Source organism: Nannospalax galili, unplaced genomic scaffold (genome assembly GCF_000622305.1).
Source record: "Nannospalax galili isolate Female #2095 unplaced genomic scaffold, S.galili_v1.0 scaffold342, whole genome shotgun sequence".
NCBI classification, from domain to species: Eukaryota; Metazoa; Chordata; class Mammalia; order Rodentia; family Spalacidae; genus Nannospalax; species Nannospalax galili.
In genome coordinates this window covers 1,383,645-1,408,972 of record NW_008349359.1, presented here as the reverse complement: position 1 = coordinate 1,408,972, position 25,328 = coordinate 1,383,645, and the positions used below count along the sequence as shown (strand labels likewise).

General features: G+C 42.4%; 1 protein-coding gene and 1 pseudogene across 11 annotated transcripts in view; one reads left to right on the top strand and one right to left on the bottom strand.

The window, feature by feature from the left end:
- Mga (MAX dimerization protein MGA) overlaps nucleotides 1–25,328 on the bottom strand; it is a 116,142-nt gene that overhangs the window by 72,305 nt on the left and 18,509 nt on the right. For 2 of the 11 annotated variants that reach the window (XM_029570275.1, XM_029570279.1), the window contains exon 1: nucleotides 2,621–2,751. The exons of 6 other annotated variants lie outside the window; for them this stretch is intronic. The gene's annotated coding sequence lies outside the window, so the exon portion shown is untranslated. Of the gene's footprint in view, nucleotides 1–1,819; nucleotides 1,957–2,620; nucleotides 2,789–25,328 lie in introns of those variants that run through there. 3 more of the 11 variants (XM_029570274.1, XM_029570272.1, XM_029570271.1) reach the window with 3 other exon arrangements.
- LOC103744981 overlaps nucleotides 10,271–25,328 on the top strand; it is a 33,308-nt pseudogene continuing 18,250 nt past the window's right edge.

Here is a 25,328-nt window from a genome sequence, read left to right as displayed (position 1 = left end):
TTTTTGGTCTTTTTGAGACAGGGTCTCCCTGTAGCCCCAGCTGGCCTGGAACTCCCTATGTAGACCAGGCTGTGCTCCGACCACACAGAGATATGTTTGCCTCTGCCTCCTGAGTGCTGAATTACGGGATTAAAGACGTGCACCACCACGCCCGGCTATAAATAAAAAAACAAAATTTAAGTATTAGAGCCTTAAGAAGTACAATTGTGTAAGAAAAATTTCTCAGTAATATCTTGAAACGGCACTTCATACAAAATGTTGCCTCAAGGAATAGACACAAGATGGTTTAAATAATAAGGCAAGTTCCATAAATTGTAAAAAATTCAGAATACCGATTTTAAATGTCTTTTCACCCAATGACCTCTTTGGGAAATTTTTACTATAACGACCCTCATAAAATCTACAAAATACACTAGTTTACTATGTAGCGATTTAATTTAAGATAAAGGTCAGCCTGGTCTGCATGATGAGTGCCAAACCAGCTGGGCTACAAGGAGACCCTTGTTTCAAAAAACAGATGATAAATGATAGATAGATGATAGATAGATAGATAGATAGATAGATAGATAGATAGATAGATAGACAGATAGATAGATAGATGATAGATATGAATCTATCTCTATATGAATTAAACACTTCAGATTTTAGGACACAGAACCACAAAAGCCTAAGTACGTCCCTCCACAGCCCCTCCCCCCATTCCCAGATATCATGCAATACTGCTAGCTTCAGAGACATTTTCCAATCCTAGGACTCAATAGAAACAATTCAGTCTAGCAAGCTTTAGATACCAAAGAATTACTAAAAAGAATCTGAAAACTTTTACTGCAGAATCGGACAAATGTCAAACTTGGAATAAATATGCTAAAGTACCCAGGGTACTCAGTTTCAAGTCACTTGCGTTTCAGTGAAGCGGCCCCAACTCACTCAACCCTTGTAACTGCTGGAAGCACAAGCCCTTCGGCCCCAAGAACCTGCAATAAGCTCTGTTCAGGTGAAAGGACACGGACTCCCAGTGACTTAATTCTATAGGCCCCCAATCTTGCTTTCCAACTGCAAAAAAGCTGGCCAAGAACCACGTGAAAAAATGTCGCAAAGATAACTCTTCAGGGCAGAATTCCCATGTATCACATGCAGCCAGCTGGAACCCTAAGATCTTAAGACTGAATTCGGTTTCCTTGGAAACTACACAAACCAGTCACTCAACCAGCCCCCTTCCTCGAAGACGGCACATCACTAGCCTGCGCATCACTAGCCCGCACCTTCCCTGCAGCTTAGCTGTGGCGACGTGCCCAAGTGAAAAACAGACCAACACAGAGTTCACCAGACACTCGGCCACAAAGATTGACAAGCTCAACAACACTCATGGGTTGCACACGGGTGGGCTCTAACTTCTCAAGATCCACGTGTCTGCTCCAGCGACGCAAACCTTGGAAGCATGGTTCTACTAATTATACCACCCTTTCTTTCAGACAATCTTCACCCATCCCTGTTTGCAACCTTTTGCCAGAAAAATAGGCATTCCCAGGGCTCAAAGAAGAGGCAAAAATTTTCACAGCAACAACCAATGCAACCAATTTCGCCCCAGTTTGGAAAACAAAAACTCCTCCATAATCTTCGAACACAGATTTCCCCAACTTAGAGGTGGTAAATACGCTTACTAATGTCCCACTTACATTGAAGGCAGAGACCTACTTGAAAATTACAACAGAAAGAAGTCCCATGAACAGAAAACTAGCTAAACGCAGGCCCACAAAGAGGAAGAAAATAACACCTGCTCTTCCCCACCTGTTTTGTCCGCCCTCAATGATGCACTTACAAATCAGAGGTCCTTTGTAAAGTTCTTGCTCCTATACAACTCACTCCATTAAATTCGCGATCTTGCCTCAATTTGACCAGAAATTACGTGCTAGAGGAGACGTTTGTACAAGTGTCAAAATGCTGGATCCAGTTCCTTAGAGAAAGCGAGATTAACGCTGTTTCCCTCCGAGATGTGAGACCCTGAAAACTGAGTACTAAATCCAAAGCGCCAAATAAACACAGATTTCAACCTACAGCAGGGCTAGAAACTGTCACGCGGATCATGCCATGCGGTGCAACACCCCCACGCACTCGAGGGCAGGGCCGCACCACGGGCGCTTCTCGCCCCGCCCGCCTCGTGGCCACTGCCTCTGGCGTCGATGTTCTCAGTTCGATGACCTACGCGGAAGTGAGGCCGGGAACAGCGCGAGGTGAACTGCGCAATCTCGCTCAAGGGTCGAAAAGCTGCACAGCTCAAGGCCCAGCCAGGCCCAGGCGTGCGAAGATCACTCTACAGAGCCCCGGTCAAGCCGTTCAAATACACAAGTGGTTCAAACTCTCAAAAAACTCCAATCGGGCCTTTACTAAAGCGACGCCCTCCACCCAGGTCGGAGAGTTACCGTGCGGGGCGTGGTTGGGCGCAATCTCGCTCAAGGGTCGAAAAGCTGCACAGCTCAAGGCCCAGCCAGGCCCAGGCGTGCGAAGATCACTCTACAGAGCCCCGGTCAAGCCGTTCAAATACACAAGTGGTTCAAACTCTCAAAAAACTCCAATCGGGCCTTTACTAAAGCGACGCCCTCCACCCAGGTCGGAGAGTTACCGTGCGGGGCGTGGTTGGCCTCACCCGGAGTCCTTCATGTCCCTGGGGGGGGGCGGGGGGGGGGCGGGTCATTCTGTTGGGTTCGCACACCTTGTGTCCGCTTCAGCTGAAGAGCCTGCGCGCGCACCGGACGTCCACGTCACCGCGCACGCGCTCCTACCCGAACGGAGCCCTCCGCGCAGGCGCAAAAGGAGGCGCGAGCAGCACCTCCCCTGCCCCTCCCCCAACACCGGGAGGCCAAACGGCCCTCGAGCTGCCACGAGACCCTTGGGATCCGCCCCCGGAACAGAAGCCGGTGCCTTCTTGCGTCTTAGCAACCCAGGAAACAACCACTGAAGCTTCTAGAATCACGCATGGTGAGGTAGAAGGGAGGTACCCAACATCCTCAGCCTCGTACTCGAAGCCTTCGTGAAAAATCTGAAACGACTGCCCAGAAGGCCTTTCTTCACAGTGCTTTTCACCCCTCCCGGGTGGCTCCTCTCCAGCCCCGCCCCTGCCGCACCCAGTCCCACCAACTCCAGGTTTCACTGACCCCCTTAGCTTTATAAGCCCATCAAAAGCACCCGAGGACTTTCTCTCTGAAGTGCTGTAGGGCTGGAAAGCGCCAGAGCGCTGGAAAACCTGGAAGCAGACACCTTGAAAGAAGAGTAATGGAGTTTTCAACGTCCACCAACAAAGAACACTAACAGATAAAGCTGGGCAGAGTGTGATGGCTCGTGCCTGTCTCCAAGGCTTTTGAGGAGGTTGAAGCAAAAGGAATGCTGCAGGTTAGAGGACACCCCGTTCCAGGACCACCTAGGCTACAGAGAAATCTTTTCTCAAAAAGAAAATAAAGGCTCGCTGAGGAGCTGGGAAAGGAAGAGGAGCTAGCACTAAACTGCCTGATAAAAAGATGAAAGGTGTCTTAAAACAAGGAAACGAGAAATTTGCCTTAAAGTATCTGAGATTTAGTGCCTTGATCCTGTGTATTTTGTTTCTTCAAAACACTGAAGCTGTAAAATGCAAAGAAACCATTAACCAACTAGAACGTCAGACAGTTGTCAAAGACAGTATTCCTCACAACCCAACACCAAAAATTAGTTTTCTTTCAACTCTACCACTTACCAGTAGTTCCTTGCTGTTAATCCTACAATAAAAAGGAGTGTTTAGAGTGAGAAAAAAAGAGATACAAAGAAGTAAATAATAGAGCAGAAATTGTAGTCAGTATTCCCAAACTTCTTTCACTCTCAGAATTAGGAAACACTTTGAACCTACTTTGTCGTAGGTGACAGTACCAAATCATATGAAGGAAAAAGAAAACAAGGAGATTTTAAGAATGGAGTCAAGAGGAAGAGGAGGTAACCAAGAACACTGATTTAACCTGCTTTTCTCTTAGGAAGAATCATCTTTCTTTGGTTTCCTCTTCCTGAGGACATACACAACATAGTAAACAGAAATTATGCTGGAATAATCTACACCAGAAAACTAAAGTTAATAAACTTCTGAAATCATTCTGAAACCCATGATTCCAGCAATGCATTGAAATATTTAGGCAAAATTGAAAAGCAACTGTTTCTTTAACACCTTCCTCTTCTCTGACTCCAAGATGCCTTCTCAAAGGTCTTAATGTTTTCTCATTTTCTGAGACTAAAATTTGTGTTTATTTAGCATTAAAATGTCTGCTCCAAAGCTATAAATTACTGGGTAGCATCCTCAAAGAGATAACCCAAATAACATCTTTATAATTGAAGAATCTATGAGAACAATTTGGATGGAAGTGGGCACTGGAAATTCTCTTTGGTAACTCTTTTTCTACTCTGCAAACAGGAAATGCCAAATACTTTTTTTTTTTTTTTAAAGAAAGGGTCTCAATATGTCGCTCTGGCTGGTCTCGAACTCACAGAGATGCACCTGCTTCTGCCTCCAGATTAAAGGCGTGCACCACCAAGCCTGGCTGGCAGATACTTTGAAAACAACTTTCACCAGTTTCTTACTGATCCTAAACCAAAATCCTAAGTTTGCTTGCCCTGACTCTGGATTTTCTTTTTCTTTCGAAGACCTCTTGCCCACCCTTTCTAGAGCCGCTTGCAGACCTCCATTGCTGATCCTAACTCAAAAAGCATGAGTTTCTTCCTCTTCTCCATCTCTATCTGGCAGCTTGCCTCCTCTGTTGTTTCTACGCCAATTCTAATAAAATTGTCCTCCAGCTTTAAAAACTTTTTAATAAAGACTCTCAAGATTCAGCACTAGATCCCGTAGTAGGTAAATTACCCATAGTTTTTCACAGTAGAGTCTGGCTTAACCTATAAAGGAAGTCGGAGACAGCCCGGCATGGTGGTGCACATCTTTGATCCCAGGACTCCGAAGGCAGAGGCAGGCGGATCTCGGTGAGTTCCAGGCCAGCTGGGACGACAGGGAGACCCTGTCTCAAAATGACCAAAAAAAAAAAAAAGAAAAGAAACTTGAGAACTTGTAAATGCTAATCTAAAATAATACAAATACAGCCAAACAGATTCCAGTGATTCAATTTTGGTTTCCAATCATCCTAATACCAAGTAACTTCTTGTTGTGAGACAGGGTCTCACTTATCCCAGGCTGGCTTTGAACTCCTTATATAGCTGAGGATGACTGAACTTCTGATACTACTGGCTCCAGCCATGTGCTACCACACTTGCTTTATGCATGCTAGGGCTTCATGCATGCTAAGCAAGCACCTTACTAACTGAACTACATCCTCAACCTCCAAGTGACTGGCTTTTCGTTTTAAAAATGTTTATTTTTTCAAGTAACTTCACAAGTGGTTATATTCTACTTTCAATCCGTGTTCCTCAAACTGAAGTACTCAGTTGTATTATTTTTCCTTTAAAAGCCATCGGTAGCCAGACAAAATGGTGCATGCTTGTAATCCTAGCTCTCAGAAACCTAAAGCAAGGAGGATCATGAATTCTCAAACTGTTTATATAATGAGTTCTAATCAGCAAGAGCCACTTGTCTCCAAAAGATAAGAAAAGGCAGATGTAACAGCTCAGTGGTAGAATGCTTGGTTTAGCATGCACAAGGCCCTGGGTTCAGTCCCCAACACTGATACTAGGTTTCCTGTACTGGAATTCTCTCCTTTATGCTTCACCCACCTACTTCATTCAACTCTAATATACAACACACACACACAAAATCTTACCCTTGATTTTCTTTCATTATAAAAAGTTTGCCTAGAATGTATACAAATTTGATCCAAGACTGCCCTATAGACACATATGGTCTATTCCATATACATGCATTTTTTTTAAAGCAGGGAAATTGCCTCCCCAGCACTGGAATTACACCTGTACCACCTTGCCCAGATTTTTATGTGGGTGTTGGTGATTAAACTCAGAGCCTCATGCTTGTATGCCAAGCACTTTACTATCTGAGCTATCTTTCTAGCCCCTACATATTTTTTTTCTATTCAACAGATACTTAAGTACCTTATGTATACTGAGGACAAGGGAAATACTGGCACTTCATACACTGATCAGATGTGTACACTAGAACTCTAAATTAGCAGAACCTAGTTAACAGAATTTATCAACATAAACCATGTATCTTATGCAATTTTTTCAGTTCGTGTCTTTTCACTTATGATTTCTACAAAGACATACCTTTTTAGCTTTATTTTTATGTTTGAGTGTTTCTCTGCATGTATGTGTGTGAATCACATGCATGCATAGTGCCCATGGAGACCAAAAGGATGTCAGAGCCCCTGAAGCTGGAATTGCAGACATTCATGGGCAACCACGTGAGTGCTAGGAACCAAACCCAGGTCTTCTGCAAGAGCAGCAAGTGCTCTTAATTGCTATGCCATCTCTCCAGCCCTCAAATATGCCTTTTTAAATACCCACAAGAAAAAGAAGCCAGGCATGGTGGCACACGCCTTTAATCCCAGCACTCAGGAGGCAGAAGCAGATGGACCTCTGTGAGTTCAAAGCTAGCCTGGTCTACATAGCAAGTTCCAGGCCAGCAGGGGCTGCAGTGTAACCCAAATACCTCATTCCAGATAAAACCATCACTACCCCAATGGAAGGGAAAAAATCCACAAAGTTGTCCTCTGACCTCCACATGCGGACCATGGCTCATAAAACCACCCACCACATCATGTACACACATACAATAATAAATTTATTGTTAAAAAAAAAAAAAGCCAGGTGGGGTAGCACATGCCTTTAGTCCCAGCACTCGGGAGGCAGAGGCAGGTGGATCTCTATGAGTTTGAGGCCAGCCTGGTTTACATAGCAAGTTCCAGGACAAAAAAAAAGGAAGAAATATCAGGGTTGGAGAGATGGCTCAGCACTGGCTGTTCTCACAGAGGATGTGGGTTCAATTCCCAACACCCACATGGCTAACAACCATCTATGACTCCAGTTCCAGGGGATCAAATGCCCTCTTTAGACCTCTGCGGGCACTGCACAACCCAGGCGCACTTACATGCATGCAGACAATACACTCATACACATAAAAAATAAAAACCAATAAATTAATAAAAATAAATACCATGTTCTCCTACTGCCCCATATCTCCAGCCCATAAAATGTTCCTCATATTTTGCCTGAGATCTTCCCAGATGCCTTTCACCTTGTATTTCACCCTTCATACTTAAATGTCATTTGTTCAAGAAACTTTAATGCTCATGTAAGCTGACCCCCTCCATATATATTCTCTATGGCATTTAACTTGACTGTAATTTTTTTTTTCTTTTTTGGTCTTTTTGAGACAGGATTTCCCTGCAGCCCCAGCTCACCTGGAACTCACTATGCAGACCAGCCTCAATCTTACAGGGTGCCTGCCTCTACCTCCCAAGTGCTGGGCTTAAAGGAGTGCTCCACCACCCCTGATTGTAATTATTTTGAAATAGTTTAAAAGTAGAGACTGACATCTCCACTCTCAGATTCTTAGCAACATTATCCCAATGATAAGCACAATACTTGGAATAGAATAGACATACTATATTTGTTGAATAAGTGAATGTGAAGCCACAGGTTCCAGTTTTTCAGGAAGTACAAATATCAGATTTTGATTTAATGTCCTACAATATGAGTTCAAAAAACAGGGTTATATTACTTGAATTTTATAAAGGCATACTATAAGTATCCCTGCTGCTTTGGCCAACATTTTCCAGAGGGGTACATAGTTGTAATTAGAAAAATAAAGACTAGTACCTACTGACTCTTAATTTTTCTAAATTATTTCTCCTTACAGAAATAATGACAGGTCAGATACCTAGAAAGAGATTTTTATAGGAACATCTAATCACTTATTGACTGCCTTCTGACTATCCTCAGAAAAATCAATACACAACATCTTGAATATAAGTTGGAAGAAATGCCATGAGTCCTCTGTCGACAATTTACCATCTGACAACAGAAGCAGCAAATTACAATAACTGCCATCTGTATACAATCATCTATAAGAAAAAATTAGTAAATTTGTCTTGCTAAGATCCAAAGGGAAAAATATCAGCAATCAATAAAAGTAAATGAAGTTTTCAAAGAGCTTCAAAAGGATAAAACGAATAGTAGGGACAGCAGATGGCTCAGTGGGTAAGGGGCATGATGACCTGATCCCCGGGACTCACAGGGTAGAAGGAGAGAGCCAACTCCAGCAAGTTGTCCTCTGACTTCCACATGCACACCATGGAATGCATGCACACAAAGACAAAATTTTAAAATACAGTAGGTTTAAATGAAGTGTAAACAAACATTTTCAATGTAATAATATGCCTTTTTCAAATTTTTATCTTTATTATTTTTATTTTATGTGTACGAGGGTTTTGCCTGCATGTATACAAGTGCCCGAAGAGGCCAGAAGACCCCCTGGAACTGGAGTTACAGACAGTTGTTAGCTACCATGTGGGTGCTAGGAACCAAAGCCAGGTCTGCTGCAAGAGCAGCCAGTGCTCTTAAATGCTGAGCCATCACTTCAGCTCCTCAATGTAATAATATGCCTTTCTTTATAAGAAACATCTTACAGGGTTGGAGAGATGGCTCAGCGGTTAAGAACACTGACTGTTCTTGCAGAATACCCAGGTTCGAATCCCAGCAAACGACTGTCTGTAACTCCAGTTCCAGGGGATCAGACGACCTCCTCTGTCCTCTGTGGGCATTGCACGACACTTAACATACATGCAAGCAATACATGCATATGCATAAAATAAAAATAATAAATAAGGGGCTGGAGAGATAGCACAGCAGTTAAAAATACTGGTTGTTCTTGCAGAAGACCCAGGTTCAAATCCCAGCACCCACATGGCAGCCAGCAACTGTCCATAACTCCAGTTCCAGGGGATCCGAGGGCCTCTTCTGTCCTCCGCGGGCATTGCATGACATGAGTGCACTTACCTACATGCAGGCAATGCATTCATACACATAAAATAAAAATAATAAATATTAAAATAATGATAACAAATAATTTTTTAAAAAAGAAACACCTAGGAAAGCATAAATGGAAGAAGTTCCCCTAAGCACATCAAGATGTGCACAGAAATTACTAGACAAGGACAAGGACTGGGATACAGCAAGTATATTGCAAGGCTGAACTCAGAAGAAAAAAAGAAATCCAAAAACTTATGACAGAAGAAAAACACCAAAAAATTGTGCAAATGCCTATGAAGCAAGCCATACTTATTTTTCATAAAGAGCACCACTGCCTTACAAAATGAACTATGGTAGGGCTAGAGAGACAGCTCAACAATTAAGAGTATTTGCTGCTCTTCCAAAGGACCTGGGTTCAGTTCCCAGCATCCACATGGCGAGTTAACACATATATACAGGCAAAACACTCATCTTTTTTTAAAAACGAACTATGAAGCTGGGCGTGGTGGCGCACGCCTTTAATCCCAGCACTTGGGAGGCAGAGGCAGGCGGATCTCTGTGAGTTCAAGGCCAGCCTGGTCCACATAGTGAGTTCCATAGGGGGGCTACATAGGGAGACCCTGTCTCAAAAAGACCAAAAAACAAAAAAATAACTATGAGTCGGGTGTGATGGTGCACACTTTTAATACCAGCACTCAGGAGATAGAGGCAGTCGGATCTCTGTGAGTTTGAGGCCAGCTTGGTCTACATAACCAGTTCCAGGCTAGCCAGTAAGACCCTGTCTCAAAAACAAAAATCTGTGGTGATCAACAAGGCATTCTCAGGTTATTAGATATTACAAAACAGTAAAATTTCTCCCCCAAACATATAGAGGACCATCATAAGATAAACAAAACCTTATCTTAAAAGTATGCCATCAGCGGGGTGTGGTGGCGCACACCTATAGACCCAGCACTGGGGAGGCAGAGGTAGGCGGATCTTTGTGAGTTCAAGGCCAGCCTGGTCTACATAGTGTGTTCCAGACCAACTGGAGCTTCAGGGAGACGCTGTTTCAAAGAGGCAAAAAAAAAAAAGGTATGCCATCAAGGCTGGAGTGATGGTTCAGCAGTTAAGAGTACTTGTTCTTTGAGGACCCAAGTTCAAACCCCATAACCCACAGCCAGTGACTCACAAATTCCTGAAATTCCAGCTCCAAGGGATCAGAACCCTTCTCCTGGCCTCCCTGGGCACCTTCAATGTGGTACATACACATAATTAAAAACCAGTATTTAATAACAAAAGTATGCCATCAAGAAGACAGCAGAAGCTAGGCAGGGCTGAGTTGAGAATGGAGTCTTGTGGTTCCACAGGCCCTGTGCAGCTGTGCTTCTTGACCTATGCCTTCAACAGAGATATTGTACTGGCAATTACTGGAGGTTTTTCAACTGTTGTTTCTGACACTGGATTGAGTAAGGGTTTTCAATTCACACTGGAGACAGCCCCAAATGTTACAAATTAACAGTGATGGTTGTAGCAGTTTTCATAGTGATTGCCTCACTCTGACAAAGATAATGGAAACAGGATTAAGTATGTACAAGCATCCTAATAACAAGACCATGAAAACAATTACTGTGATCCTGTCTACCATCCTGTACTCAAGGCACTTCCCTTACTTTATTTACCACATCATCACTGGACTTGACTAAGAAGGGAAGAGAACTCTGCATAGCTTTGACTCAGGGTGCTCCTACCAGACAGACTCCAAGTCTGGAGGCTCAGTAAGTGCCATGCTGCAGCCCCTGCTTGACAACCAGGTCAGTTTCAGAAACATACAGAATGTGGAGTATGTCTTTCTGTCCTTGAACAGAACTATGAGGCTAGTAAAAGATGTCTTTGTTTCTGTAGCCGAGAACATATATACTCAGGATCTGCATTGTGACCAAAGAGGGCATCAGGGAGAAGACCATTCACTTGCAAAAAAGACTGATGTGTGGACCATACATTGGCACTGTTGTACGTTTGTTTTATTAAAAAGAAACCAGAAGTATCAAAGAAAAAAAAAAAAGTACATCAGGCATGATAATGCACACCTGTAATCCTAATTCTCAGGAGAGGGAAACAGGCAAGTTCTGAGTTAACAGAGTGAGATTCTGTCTCAAAAAAACAGGACTAAAGCCAGGTATGGTGGCACATGCCTTTAGTCCCAGCACTCGGAGGCAGAGGCAGGCAGATCTCTGCAAGTTCAAGGCCAGCCTGACATAGTGAGTTCCAAGCCACCTGGGGCTACAGGAAGACCCTGTCTCAAAAAGATCACTTGCATAGCCGGGCGTGGTGGCACATGGCCTTTAATCCCAGCACTTGGGAGGCAGAGGCAGGCAGATCTCTACAAGTTCAAGGGCCCAGCCTGGTCTACATAGTGAGTTCCAGGTCAGCTGGGGCTACAGGGAGACCCTGTCTCAAAAAGACCCCCACCAAAAAAAAATCACTTGCTCTTCCAGAGGACCTGAGTTCAATTCCCAGCACGCACACCAGGCGGTTCACAACTGCCAGAAACCCCCAGCTCCAGGGAATCTGACACCCTCTTCTGGCTTTCAGGGGCACCCGAACACATGTGGCATACAAACACATACACACATAGAAATAAACCTTAAACTAAACATGGTGGTGCATGCCTTTAATACCAGCACTAAGGAAAGAAACCGAGGCATCAGGATCTCAGTTCCAGGCCAGTATGGTCTACATAATGAGTTCCAGGCCAGCTGGAGCTAAAAATAAAATCTTTTATTTTTTTCTTTTTGAGATAGGGTCTCCCTACAGCCCCAGTTGGCCTGGAACTCACTATATAGACCAGGCTGGCCTTGATCTCATGGAGATCCACCTACCTCTGCCTCCTGAGTGCTGGTATTAAAGGCATGTGCCACTACACCCAGTGAAGTAAAATAAAATCTTTAAAAAGAAATGGCTCATCAGGTACAGTAATTTGCTAGCAAGCCTAATGGCCTGAATTCAATCCTTGGCACCCACACAGTAGGAGAAAAATGACTCCCACAAGTTTTACTACCCTCTGACCTCCACACTCAGGTTTGGCAAATGTATATCCACAAAAATAAATAAATAAATATATAAATAAATAAGTAAATAAATAAAAAATAATGTTTATAGCCTCCTGGGGCTAGAGACATGGCTCAGCAGTTAAAAGCACTAGCTGCTCTTCCAAAGGACCAGGGTTCAGTTCCTAGTACCCACATGGCGGCTAACAATAGTGTGTAACTCCAGTTCCAGGGGATCTGATACCCTCTTCTGACTTCCCTAGGCACTGTACAACACAGGTACACTTACATGTAGACAATACACTCAAACGCATAAAATAAAAATAATTTTAAAAAATTTTTTAAATTTTATGTGTACGAGTGTATTGCCTGCATGTATGTGACTGCACCCATGTCACGCAATGCCGCGGAGGTCAGAAGAGGGCTTTGGATTCCCCTGGAACTGGAGTTAAGGATGGTTTGTAGCCGCCATGTGGGTGCTGGGAATCGAGCCCGGGTCCTCTGCAAGAGCAGTCAGTGCTCTTAACTCCAGTCCCAGGGGATCCGAAAGCCTCTTAGGACATCTGAGGGCATTGCACAAAATGGGTGCACTTACCTACATGCAGGCAATATACGCATAAATACAAATTAAAATAATTTTAAAAAAAATTTTTTTAAGTCACTCAGAAGAACTACACATGAAAGAAACTTGGGCTAGGACTGTGGCTCAGTTGGTAGAATAATGGCCTGGCACACACAAAGCTCTAGGTTCAATGCCCAGCCCTGTATAAACCAATCAGGCTTAGTAGTATATGCCTGCAATCCCAGCATTCAAGGAGTGAAGATAGAAGGAGCAGAAGTTCAAGGTCACCCTGGACTACTAAACAAATTTGAGATCAGTCAGGACTACATAAGATCGTGTCAAAACATTTGTTTTGAGAGAGAGAGAGAGAGAGAGAGAGAGAGAGAGAGAGAGAGAAACATCTGTGTCATAGTGCATCTGTGGCTGTCAGAGGTAAGACACCTATGTCATGCATGGTGCATCTGTGGATGTCAGAGGTTTTCAGCAATTGGTTATTACTACCTTCCATCTTGTTGAGGCAGGTCTCCTGTTTCTGTGGCTGCACTACATACTTCAGGCTAGCTGGCCTGCAAGTTCCCAACCAATTCTCCTGTCTTCGCCTGCTATCTATCATGAGTGCTGGGATTACAGACTCAGGTAGGGTCATCAGGCTCCCATGGCTAGTGTTTTTACGCACTGAGCAATCTCCCTGGCTCCAGAATTAACAAATTCAAAAACCTAAGATACACCTGGAAGAGAGGTAGTCTTCATGGAACTTGACATTTTTTTTAATTGATATAAACCAGGTACATAGCTAGATGTATGAAATCCAGCATTTGGTGCTGGAGAGATGGTTCAGCAGTTAAGAGTGTTTCCTGATTTTTCCAGAGGACCTGAGTTTGGTTCCCAGAACCCACTTCAGGCAGCTCACAACTGCCTGTAACTCCAGCTCCAGGGGTTCCAATGCCCTCTGCTGGCCTCCTTGGGCACTTGCTCACAAACGGCATACATACAAACATATATACATAAAAATAAATCTTTAGGAAAAAAAAGAAATCCCGGCAGGGCGTGGTGGTGCACGTCTTTAATCCCAGCACTCGGGAAACAGAGGCAGGCAGATCTCTGTGAGTTCAAGGCCAGCCTGGTCTACATAGTTCCAGGACAGCTGGGACGAACAGAAAGCAGTTATCTGAAGCAAAAAAAAAAAAAAAAAAAAAAAAAAGATAAAAGAAAAAAAGAAATCCCAACATTTGGGAGACTGAGGCAAGAGGATCTGAAATTTGAAGACATCCTGGGCTATGTAGTGAAACTGGAACTGGAGAGACAGCTCAGCAGTTTAGAATACTTATTGGAGGGCTGGAGAGATGGCTCAGTGGTTAAGAACACCGGTTGTTCTTGCAGAAGACCGGGATTCGAATCCCAACACCCACATGGCAGCTAACAACTGTCCATAACTCCAGTTCCAGGGGATCTGACAGCCTCTTCTGTCTTCCACAGGCACTGCATGACACAGGCGCACTTACTTACATGCAGGTATAACACTCATACATATAAAATAATAAGTAAAATATTTTAAAAGAATACTTATTGCAGGGCTGGAGAGATGGCTCAGCGGTTAAGAGCACTGACTGCTCTTGCAGAGGACACAAGTTCGGTTCCCAGCACCCACATGGCAGCTACAAACCTTCCTTAACTCTAGTTCCAGGGGAATCCAACGCCCTCTTCTGACCTCCATGGCATTGCACAACATGGGTGCACTCACAAACATGCAGGCAATACACTCATACACATAAAATAAAAATAATAAAATGTATTCAAAAATTTAAAAAAAAGAAAGAATACTTATTGCTTTTCCAGAGAACCTGAAAGTTCCCAGCACCTACAAGGTGACTAACAACAATCCGTAACTCCAGTTTCAGGGGATCTGATGCCCTCTTCTGGCCTCCAAGGGTACTGCAAGATTGAGTGTTCAAAGTGAGTTCCAGGCTAGCTGGGGCTACAGGGAGACCCTGTCTCAAAATAAAATCAAATGAAATTAATTTGTTATCATTTATGCTATTTAAGTATTTCTCAACCTCTATTGTGAAAAATAAAAATACACTGCTACCCAATGTACACACACGTAGGTTACTAAAATAATTTCTAATAACTTGCAATGACACTAATATGACAATAGTTCCTGAAGAGTTTATAAAGAATAGGTAGATGAGTTGGGTCTTGGCATTTATGTTTCTACCTTTTTGTTTGTTTGTTCTTCCTGGATTGGGGATTGAACTTAAGGCTTCACACATACTAGATGTGATGGCTAATCTTCATTATCAGATTGACTGCATTTAGAATCATGAAAATATGCCTCTGGGTGTATCTATGAAGATGTTTTCATAAAGGCTTAACTGAGTAGGAAAAATTTTGGTTGACATTATCCAATAGGCTGAGATCCCAGATTAAATAAAAGGGAGAAAGCAAGCTGAGCACTAGCAATCACCTCTCTGTTGGTGACTGTGGAAAAGCTGCCTCATACCAATGCTACCATGATTTCCCCACCATGATGAACTGTACCCTCAAACCATGAGCCAAAACAAACTCTTCCTTTTTACTTTTTGTTTTTGAGACAGGGTCTCATGTAGCCCATTCTGGCCTCAAACTCACTATTATATTAGCCAAGGCTGGCCTTGAATACCCAAACATCCAATCCTCCTCCCTCCACCTCAGTGGTTGAATGACTGCTGCTTTTCCAGAACTGGAATTTCATTCCCAACACCCACATTGGGTTGTTTACAACAGCCAGTAACTCCAACTCCAAGGGATGCTACACCTTCTTGCCCCTAAGAGCACCTGCACACATGGTAGCATACTTCCACATAGACACACAAATAAATAAAAATTAAAAATCTTTTAAAAATAAGGTGGAGAATGACTGCAAAAAACCTCTAGCCTCCTAATAAACATGTATGCACATGCACACACTAATACACTAACATGTATACACATATATACCAAACACACAAGGAGAAAAAACCAACAAACCTTGTTTTGTGAAACAGGCACTCATTATGTTGCCTAGGCTGGTCTAGAATTCCTAGGCTCAAGCAATCCTCCTGCCTCAGCCTCCCAAATGGATGAAGTATAGTATAAGTATACACCATCATGCCTAGCTGCCTTGTGTTTGTTTTTTGCTTTTTTTTTTTTTGGTATTTTTGAGACAGGGTCTCCCTGTATCCCCAGCTGCCTGGAACTCACTATGTAGACCAGGCTGGCCTTGAACTCACAGAGATCCACCTGCCTCTGCCTCCCAAGTGCTGGGACTAAAGGCATGCACCACCACGCCCGACTGTATGTTTTTTGCTTTTTGAGGCAGGGCCTCACATATCCCAGGCTGGTCTCAAGCTCACTTAGTAACTCAGGCTGGTCTTAAACTTTTGATCCTCTTGCCTCTACCTCTAAAGTGCTGGGATTATAAGAATGTTGCCACTGTGCCTTACTCAGTTTTTATATTTTTAAGTAACTGAAATAAAACCAAAAGAATGCTTCATTATGTATAAGTCATATATAATTCAAATCTGTGTCCGTAAATAAAATTTTCTTTAAAAAACATACTTATATACATGTCTTCTATGGCTGCTTCTGGCTCCCAGTGTCAATGTCACTCATATTAGCTCAGCATACTATGAATTGCAATGATGTAGTAATAACCTGACAGCTTTCTGAGGGCCACAGCCAATACTGTGCATTTTTATTACCACATACCCATCATGTCCATACAAGGAAAAATTATGTAAGTAGACTTCAGCTTCATACTTTTAAGATACAACAGTGTGGATTAGAAATTAGATGGAAAAGCATTATGTTTATTATACACAGACACTATAGCTGTGCTAAAAGAATACAACGTGCATAAGCATTACCAGACTAAGCACTCATTATACTAATTCCACATACAATCAGCAAAGAAAAAAAAAACAGGAAATATAAACTAGAATGGTTCACCACAGCTAAATTTCTTTACAAAAATAAAAACTACAAATGAGGATGTAACCAAAGTAAATTGAGTGGTTTAACTGTTCAGCAATCAAATAATTATTTATCAATGATGAGTTAACTAAATCTTGTTTCACAATGTCAAAGAAATGTGTGTAGGGAAAAAGCTATTTAAGATTGTTAGCTTTTAGCATGTGATGCACGCCTTTAATCCCTGCACTTGGGAGGCAGAGGCAAGCAGATTTCTGTGAGTTCTATGCCAGCCTGGTCTATGAGTTCCAGGCCAGAAAAAAAAAAAAAAAAAAAGATTATTAGCTTTTGGGAGCTGGTTGAGCAGTTAAAGAGCTTGCTGCACAAGCAGCAAACATACAGATCCTCAGAACCAGCTTAAATGTCAAGAAAGCAAGGTGGCCCGCCTGTAATTCCAGCTCTCAGAAGGTGGAGATGGGATTCCTTGAGCCAACTGGCTAGCCAGAGTAGCCTAATCAGCAAGTTGAGTTTAATTCAGAGTCCCATGCTCAACATACTAGGTTGAGAGTGATTGAGGAAGACTCCCAGCATCAACCTGGGGCTGATGCACATACATGAATATACACATGTCCACACACATGTGAACACACATATACAAACCCAGGCACACCATATACACAAGTACATGAAAAAGAAAACATTTAAAATTCAAATTATGTTCAATTGCCACCTTTGACTCCAATGCAAAATTTAACATAGTAAGAAAAATTTAAATGCAATTATTAGTCTTTTGAGCCAGGTTTAGTGCTGACAAGCCTGTAATCTGAAGTCAGCAAATGGAGTGGGGAAGAGCAAAAATTCAAGGCTAGCCTGAGTTACACAGCAAGGCCATTTCAAAAATCAAAAAAGACTTATTTGGGGAACTGGAGAAATGGCTCAGCAGTTAAGACCACTGGCTGCTCTTGCAGAGGACTCAGATTTAGTTCCTAGCACCCAGACAATGACTAACAACTGTCTGTAACTCCAGGTCCAGGGAATCCAATATCCTCTTCTGGCCTCTGCGGGCATTGCATGCAGGTGGTGCATTTACATGTAGGCGGTGCATTTACATTTAGGCAAAACACTCATACATATAAAATAAAAATAAATAAAAAAAAATTAAGATTATTTTTTGCCAAGTATATTAAGAGTTGAAGATACTAAGAACATCAATAAGGGACGGGATACCATAGCTCAGTTGGTAGACTGCTTGCTACCACACCTATTGTTGGATAAACAGTGAGTTCAAGGCTAGCCTAGATTATATGATATCCTGTCTTAAAACAAAAACATCAATACAATATCAACTTTATTACCAAATTTACAACACTCCTGGAGCCAGGTATGCTGGTACACACCTTTAATCCCAGGGGCAGGCAGATCTCTGTGAGATCAAGGCCAACCTGGTCTACATAGAATTCCAGGCCATTTGCTCTAGAGGAGACCCTATTTCAAAAAGACAAAAAAAGAAAACAAAAAAACACTCCTGGGCCAGGTATGGTGGCACATGCCCTTAATCCCAGCACCCAAGAGGTGTAAGCAAGCAAAACCAAAGCAAACAAACAAACAAAAACACACTCATGTAACAGAAATCAAGGTAAGTGATTCTAGGTGGTATTCCTTAAATTATGAATTAACAAATACCTACACTTCTCAGCTATGGTGCCATTTGTCTGGGTTTTTTGGCAGGGTTTTGAGGAGACAAAGTTGAGAAAGGAGCTTTTTTAAAAAATCTTTTTTGAAACAGGGTCTCCCTATAGCACAGCTCACCTGGAACTTCTATGTAGACTTGACTGGCCACAATCTCAGAGATCCACCTGCCTCTGCCTCCTGAGTGATGGGATTAAAAGCATGCACCACTACACCAGGCAAGACAGGATCTTGTATAACTCAGAGCAGCCTCAAATATACCATATAGGTGAGGATAACCTTGAAGTCTTGATCATCCTGACTCCATCTCCCAAATGCTGGGTAGACAGGTGTGCATATCACCATGCCTGGCTAGTTACTATGGTTTATTTGAAGAGTTAATACAAGTTTGAAGTGACTAAATAATTAGTCTCTATTAAAAAAAATCAGCATGTAACAACTATAAGAATACTTCCAAAGAAGCCAAGAAAACACAAATATAATAAAAACAGAATTGTATCTGAAAAAAATGTGTTACAAATCATAGTAGTAAGAATGCATATGCCAAGTCAGGTGTGGTGGTGCACACCTGTAGTCACAGCACTGTAGAGTTCAAGATAAGTCTGGACCACACAGTGAGACAGAGGGAACGAAAGAGGAAAGAAGGAAGAGACAGAGAAAAAAAGAAGAACCCTCAACTGCTATTATTGAACACTAAATGGTTCTGGAAAATTGTATTTTCCCATAGACTCTTGACAATAAGACTCAATGAATTCAACCTAAAACCAAAAGGCAAAAAACTGATGATATGCATAACTTGAAAGAGTTGTGGTCTGAAGTGTTTAAAGGTAGGCCTTTAAGGAAGTGATTGGATCATGATGGATTCAAAATTTTACTAGCCAGGCATGGGGATGTAAGTCAAACTTAGTCCTTCATCCTTTATACTATTTCTCTGAATTTGTCACAGAAATGAAAGACTAACACAGTTAACAAAACTGTTTCAAAGAAAGTAACATTGTTTAAGTCATAAGTAAAGTCAGTCTTGCACATACTTCTTGGTCTGTCAAGAGTTAAAACAGGGATTTCTCTGAGGGTGTTTCTCTGAGCCTCTTCCTCCCACTCCATCCCTCAGATAGAGACTATCTCCCTGTCTCTCTTATTCTCATGTTTAACAAAGCTCCTCTCTGGGTTTTAAAGAGAAGACTTCTTTCAGGCCTGTTATGAGGTTCTTAATATATTGTACCTTTTCTTTCTAATGCTTACTCACCCCAAGACCCAATTATGGTCTCAAGGCTCTTTTTCTCTTAATAAACCTCATCCTTGAAGAATTGAAAAAAAAAAAATTAAGGGGGCTAGAGAGATGGCTCAGTAATTAAGAGCACTGGCTGCTCTTGTAGAGGATCCAGGTTCAATTCCCAGCACCCACATGGCAGCTAACAACCATCCTTAACCCCAGTTCCAGGGGATCCGACACCCTATTCGGACCTCCTTGAGCACTGCACGACACAGGTACACTTACATACATAAAGACAATACATTCATGCACATAAAATAAAAATAATAAATATTTAACAAATAATAAATAAAATAATAAATAAGGTGGTATGACATCACACACCAGTAATCACAGTGCTGAGGACATGAAGGAAGGAAGATTCCTGGGACTTGTTGGCCATCCAGTCTAGGCAAAAAAGCTCCAGGTTCAGTGAGAGACTGTCTCAAAAAGTATGGTGGAGGCTGGGCATGGTGGCTTATGCCTTTAATCCCAGCAGGAGACAGAAACAGGCAGATCTCCGTGAGATCAAGGCCAGCCTGGTCTCCACAGAAAGTCCAGGACAGCTGTGGCTACAGGGAGACCCTGTCTCAAAACAAACAAAAAAAAAAATCAATCTTGGGGCTGAGGTTAAGAGCACTGGCTGTTCTTGCAGAGGATCCAGGTTCAATTCCAGCACCCACACACGTAGGCAAAACATACACATAAAATTTAAAAATATTCAAATGATACTTCTCTGTGTGTGTGTGTGTGTGTGTGTGTGTGTGTGTGTGTGTGAGTGCGTGTGTGCGTGCGCGCGCGCGCGAGCGTGTGTATGACTAAAGATATCACTCAGTGGTAGAGTGTGTGCTTAGCATGTATGAGGCTCTAGGTTCAATCCTCAGGCCCATTTCTTAAAAAGAAATAGCAAGGCAAACAAGATGGCTCAGTACTTAGGAGGCAGAGGCAGGCAGCTCTCTGAGTTTGAGGCCAGCCTGGTCTACACAGGAAGTTCCAGGATAGCTGGGGCTACAGGGGACCCTGTCTCAAAAAAGAAAAAAAAAAGGGGGGGGGGTACTGTCAACATAGCTCAGCAGGTAAAGGCACTTACGGTGCAAGCCTTGCAGCCTTCGTTCAATCCCCAGGACCCACATAAAGGTGGAAAGAGAAAGCTGAGGCCACAAAGTTATACTCTGACCTCTGCATGCATGGTGTGGCATGCACATGCCTCTCACACACATACATACACACATTGTACATGCTTACACACACAAACACTATATATATATATATACATGTTTTAATTAAATCCAAGGAAGAAAGAAAGAAAGAAAGAAAGAAAGAAAGAAAGAAAGGAAGGAAGGAAGGAAGGAAGGAAGGAAGGAAGGAAGGAAGGAAGGAAGGAAGGAAAAAGAAAACAAGAGCTGGAGACATAGTTCAGTGGTAGAGCATTAGCCTAACATAACATGTACAAGGCTCTGTGTTCAATCCCAGTCACCACAAAAAAAATCAAGAGTTTGGGCTAGAGAGATGGCTCAGTGGTTAAGAGCACTGACTGTTCTTGCAGAAGACCCAGGTTCAAATCCCAGCACCCGTATGGCAGCTAACAACTGTCCGTAACTTCAGTTCCAGGGGTCTGACGGCCTCTTCTGATCTCCGCGGGCACTGCATGACACAGGTGCACTTACCTACATGCAGGCAATACACTCATATGCATAAAATAAAACTAATAAATAAAAACATTTTTAAAAATCAAGAGCTACATTTAAACAAAAATATTATTAGATGACACAAAAGGTCTGTACTTACCCACATCTTTAGTATAAGCATTATCCTCAGAAGACAGTATCCTTAAAAAAACTGGGAGAGGGGAGAAGCTGGATAGATGACTCAGCAGTTAAGAACATGGGCTGCTCTTGCAGAAAACCTAAGTTTGGCTCCCAGCACCCACATGGCAGCTAACAACCATTCAGTTCCAGGGAATCCAGCCAGATGCACAGGCCCTCTTCTGGCCTCTGGAGGTTTGTTATGCATATGGTGCACTTACATACATGGAGGCAAAACATTCAAATATATGAAATAAAAAATAATTTTTTAAAGTAAGGAGAGGGGCTAGAGAGAATGCTCAGTGGTTAAAACACTGGCTGTTCTTGCAGAAGACCCAGGTTCAAATCCCAGCACCCACATGACAGCAACAACTGTCCCTAACTCCAGTTCCAGGGAATCTGACAGCCTCTTCTGTCCTCCGAGGGCACTGTAGGACCTGGGTGCACATACACACATGCAGGCATTACACTCATACACATAAAAAAGAGAGAGAGAGAGAGAAAAAAAGAGAAGATCTCAAAGAATTAAAAGTAAATAAATAAAATAATGGGGGTGCACTTACCTACATGCAGGCAATGCATGCATACACATAAAATAAAAATAATAAAATATTTTTAAAAATAAAAAATAAATAAGGAGAATATGCTGGGCATGGTGGCACACACCTTAAATCCCAGAACTTGGGAAGCAGAAGCAGGCAGATCTCTGTGGGATAGAGGCTAGCCTGGTCTACATAGTGAGTTCCAGGCCAGCTGGTGCTTACAGGGAGACCCTGTCTCAACTTTTTGAGATGTAACCTGAAAACCACCAAGATAATATGTATAACCGATGCTAGGACAATTAATTGTTTACTCTCTTGGAGAAGCCCATACACACTTGGGTGTGTATTTTTCCCTGTACTCTAACTTTGTAAGTACATACGCCCCCTTGAGTGTGTCTTGCTTTCTTCTGAGCACCTCTCTTTTTCCTAGTCCTGATACTTAAAACCTATATTAAAATATCTTTAATAAAAAAGTTACTAATAATCTCTTTTTCTTTCTCAAGAGAGATATGCTAGGTAGCTCTAGAGGATGCCTTGGAAGGAATTACTATCTGATAAAGTAAAACCAAGAGCCACTATGGTTTCTGGTGAGATTCCTAGAAAATTGCAGGATTATGGCTAGGAATAAAGAAAAGCCTAGAAGTGCTGGAATTCTTGCTCTGCTACTGGCAAAGGTTTAAACCAGATTCCAGAGTGAGGGACTTCTTTCCCCTTTTCATGTCCCCAAGATTTTCCCTGCCTTAGAATCACTTCAGACTACCCAAAACTTTGTTTCTGGAATCAAGATTTCACACCACAGGAATCCATAGTTCCAAGAAGTGGTCATGGGCTATGAAACTCACTTTAGTAAGATGGTTCCATAAGATGCAGATTCTTCTGCCTCTGCCAATAACAGTAACAAGTATTTGCTACTTACTATAGTCAAAGCATTGTTTTACATTCTATAGCTCACTAATCCTCAAAAGAAATCACAATGTAGGCATAGTCTATAATTGCTCCTTTCTTTTCTTTTTTGAGACAGGGTCTTGCTATGCAGCCCAAGCTTTGTCTACCTCACAGTAAATCCTGTCTTGCCTGGTCTGGAGAGATGGCTCAGCGGTTAAGAGCACTGGCTGCTCTTGCAGAGGACCCAGGTTCAATTCCCAGCACCCACATGGCAGCTAACAACCATCTGTAAAGTCCAGTTCCAGGGGATCTGACGCCCTCTTCTAACGTCCACAGTCACTGCATGACATGGATGCACCTACCTACATGGAAGCAATATATTCATACACATAAAATAAAAATAATAAATAGAGCTAGAGAGATGGCTCAGCTGTTAGGAGCACTGGCTGCTCTTGCAGAGAACCTGGGGTTCAATTCTCAGCACCCACATGGCAGCTAACAGCTGACTGTAACTCCAGTTCAAGGGTATCTGACACCCTCTTCTGACCTCTGTGGGCATTGCACAACATAGATGCCCTTGCATACATGCAGGCAATATATTCATACACATAAAATAAAAATAATAAATATATGCGGCTGGAGAGATGACTCAGTGGTTAAGAGCACTGATTGCTCTTGCAGAGGACCTGGGTTTGATTCCCAGCACCCACATGGCGGCTACGAACTATCCTTAACTCCAGTTCCAGAGGAATCCGAAGCCTTCTTCTGACCTCCACAGCACTGCACAACACAGGCACACTCACATAATGCAGGTAATACACTCATACACGTAAAATAAAAATAATAAAAAACATATATATATATGGGGGGGTTTTTTTGGTCTTTTTGAAGCAGGGTCTCCCTGTGACCCCAGCTGTCCTGGAACTCACTATGTAGACCAGGTTGGCCTTGAACTCACAGAGATCTGCCTGCCTCTGCCTCCCGAGTGTTGGGATTAAAAGCGTGCGCCACCACACCCGGCTTTTTTTTTTTTTTGATAAAATATTTTTTTTAAATAATAACAAATATTTTTAAAAAGAAAAATTATTTCCAATCTTGAGTTCACAAATGACTAAGGTAGTGAGCCTGAGATTGGGTCATCACTATAGGCCTGATGCCTACTTATAGCCATTTAGAAGACAGTCACACCTATCAGTCACTTACATATTATCACATTGTTTTTCTATTACAACAGCATAAACAGATTGACACACAAACAGATATAGTGACCCTCTGGTCCACAAACTATTCACTATCTCATCCTCTTCAGAAAGTCTGCCAGCATCCTGTTTTACTAGCCAATAAAAGACATGAAAAATGTGGCTAGGTGTGATGGAACACACAAATAGTCTCAGCAGGAGAAAGGCAGAGGTAGGAGGATTGCTGCAAGTTCAAGGCCAGTCTGTTCTACATAATGAGTTCCAGCCAGGCCTGGTAGCACAGGCCTTTAATCCCAGCATTTGGGAGGCAAAGGCAAGCAAATCTCTGAGTTCAAAGTCAGCCTGATCTACATAGTGAGTTCTAAGCCAGCTAGGGCTACAGGGAGACCCTGCCTCAAAAAGACCAAAAAATAGTAGTAGTAATAATAATAATAATAATAATAATAATACATAATGAGTTCTAGGCCAGCCAGAGCTACAAACTGAGAGCCTGTTTAAAAAACAAAACCAAGGGGCTGGAGAGATGGTTCCTGGTTAAGAGGACTGGCTACTCTTCCAGAGGACCTGGGCTCAATCCCCAGCACCCACATGGTGGCTAATAACCGTATGTAATTCTAATTCTAAGGGAATTCAACACTTTGCTCTGACCTCTGTGGGTACTGCACAACATAAGTGCATTTACATGCAGGCAAAACAAATATACACATTAAAAAATAAATTAATTAAATACATATTTTTAAAACTAAGCCAAAAAGATATGGAAAATGGATGGCTAATGGGAATGCTAAGAGTTTGGATACAGTTTTGAAAGATCATACATATTCCAGGAAAATTCAGTTTCCAATACTTTTAGACACTTATTAATTTTGTATGGGTGTGGTATTGGTGGGTGGGGGAGAGAGAGAGAGAGAGAGAGATAGAAAGAGGAGGGATACATGTGTATGCAATGGTGCATGTGTGGAAGATGGAGTCTGTTCTCTCCTTCCACCATGTGATTCCAAGGTCAGAACTCAGGTTGTCAGACTTGACAGCAGTACCCTTATCTGCTAAGCCATATTACCAGTCCTCTAATACTTTTTGGAGAGTCTGCATCCTTTAAGATTTCTTTATTTTGGGGGCACCGGAGAGATGGCTCAGCGGTGAAGAACACTGGTTGTTCTTGCAGAAGACCCAGGTTTGAATCCCAGCACCCACATGGCAGCTAACAACTGTCCATTGACTCCAGTTCCAGGGGATCCAACAGCCTCTTCTATCTTCAGTGGGCACTGCACAACACAGGTGCACCTACCTACACGCAGGCAATACATGTTAGAGTAGCCAAAAGCCCCATAAAAAAAATTAATAAATCACAAGAAAGACATGAAGTTATCAGAAAAAAGTGATGGGGAGATATGGGAGGAGTTGGAGGGGAGGGAGTGGGCATGGATTTGATCAAAACACCTTATATGCATGTATGAAATTCTCAATAAATAGTTTATTTAAAAAATAAAAAAAT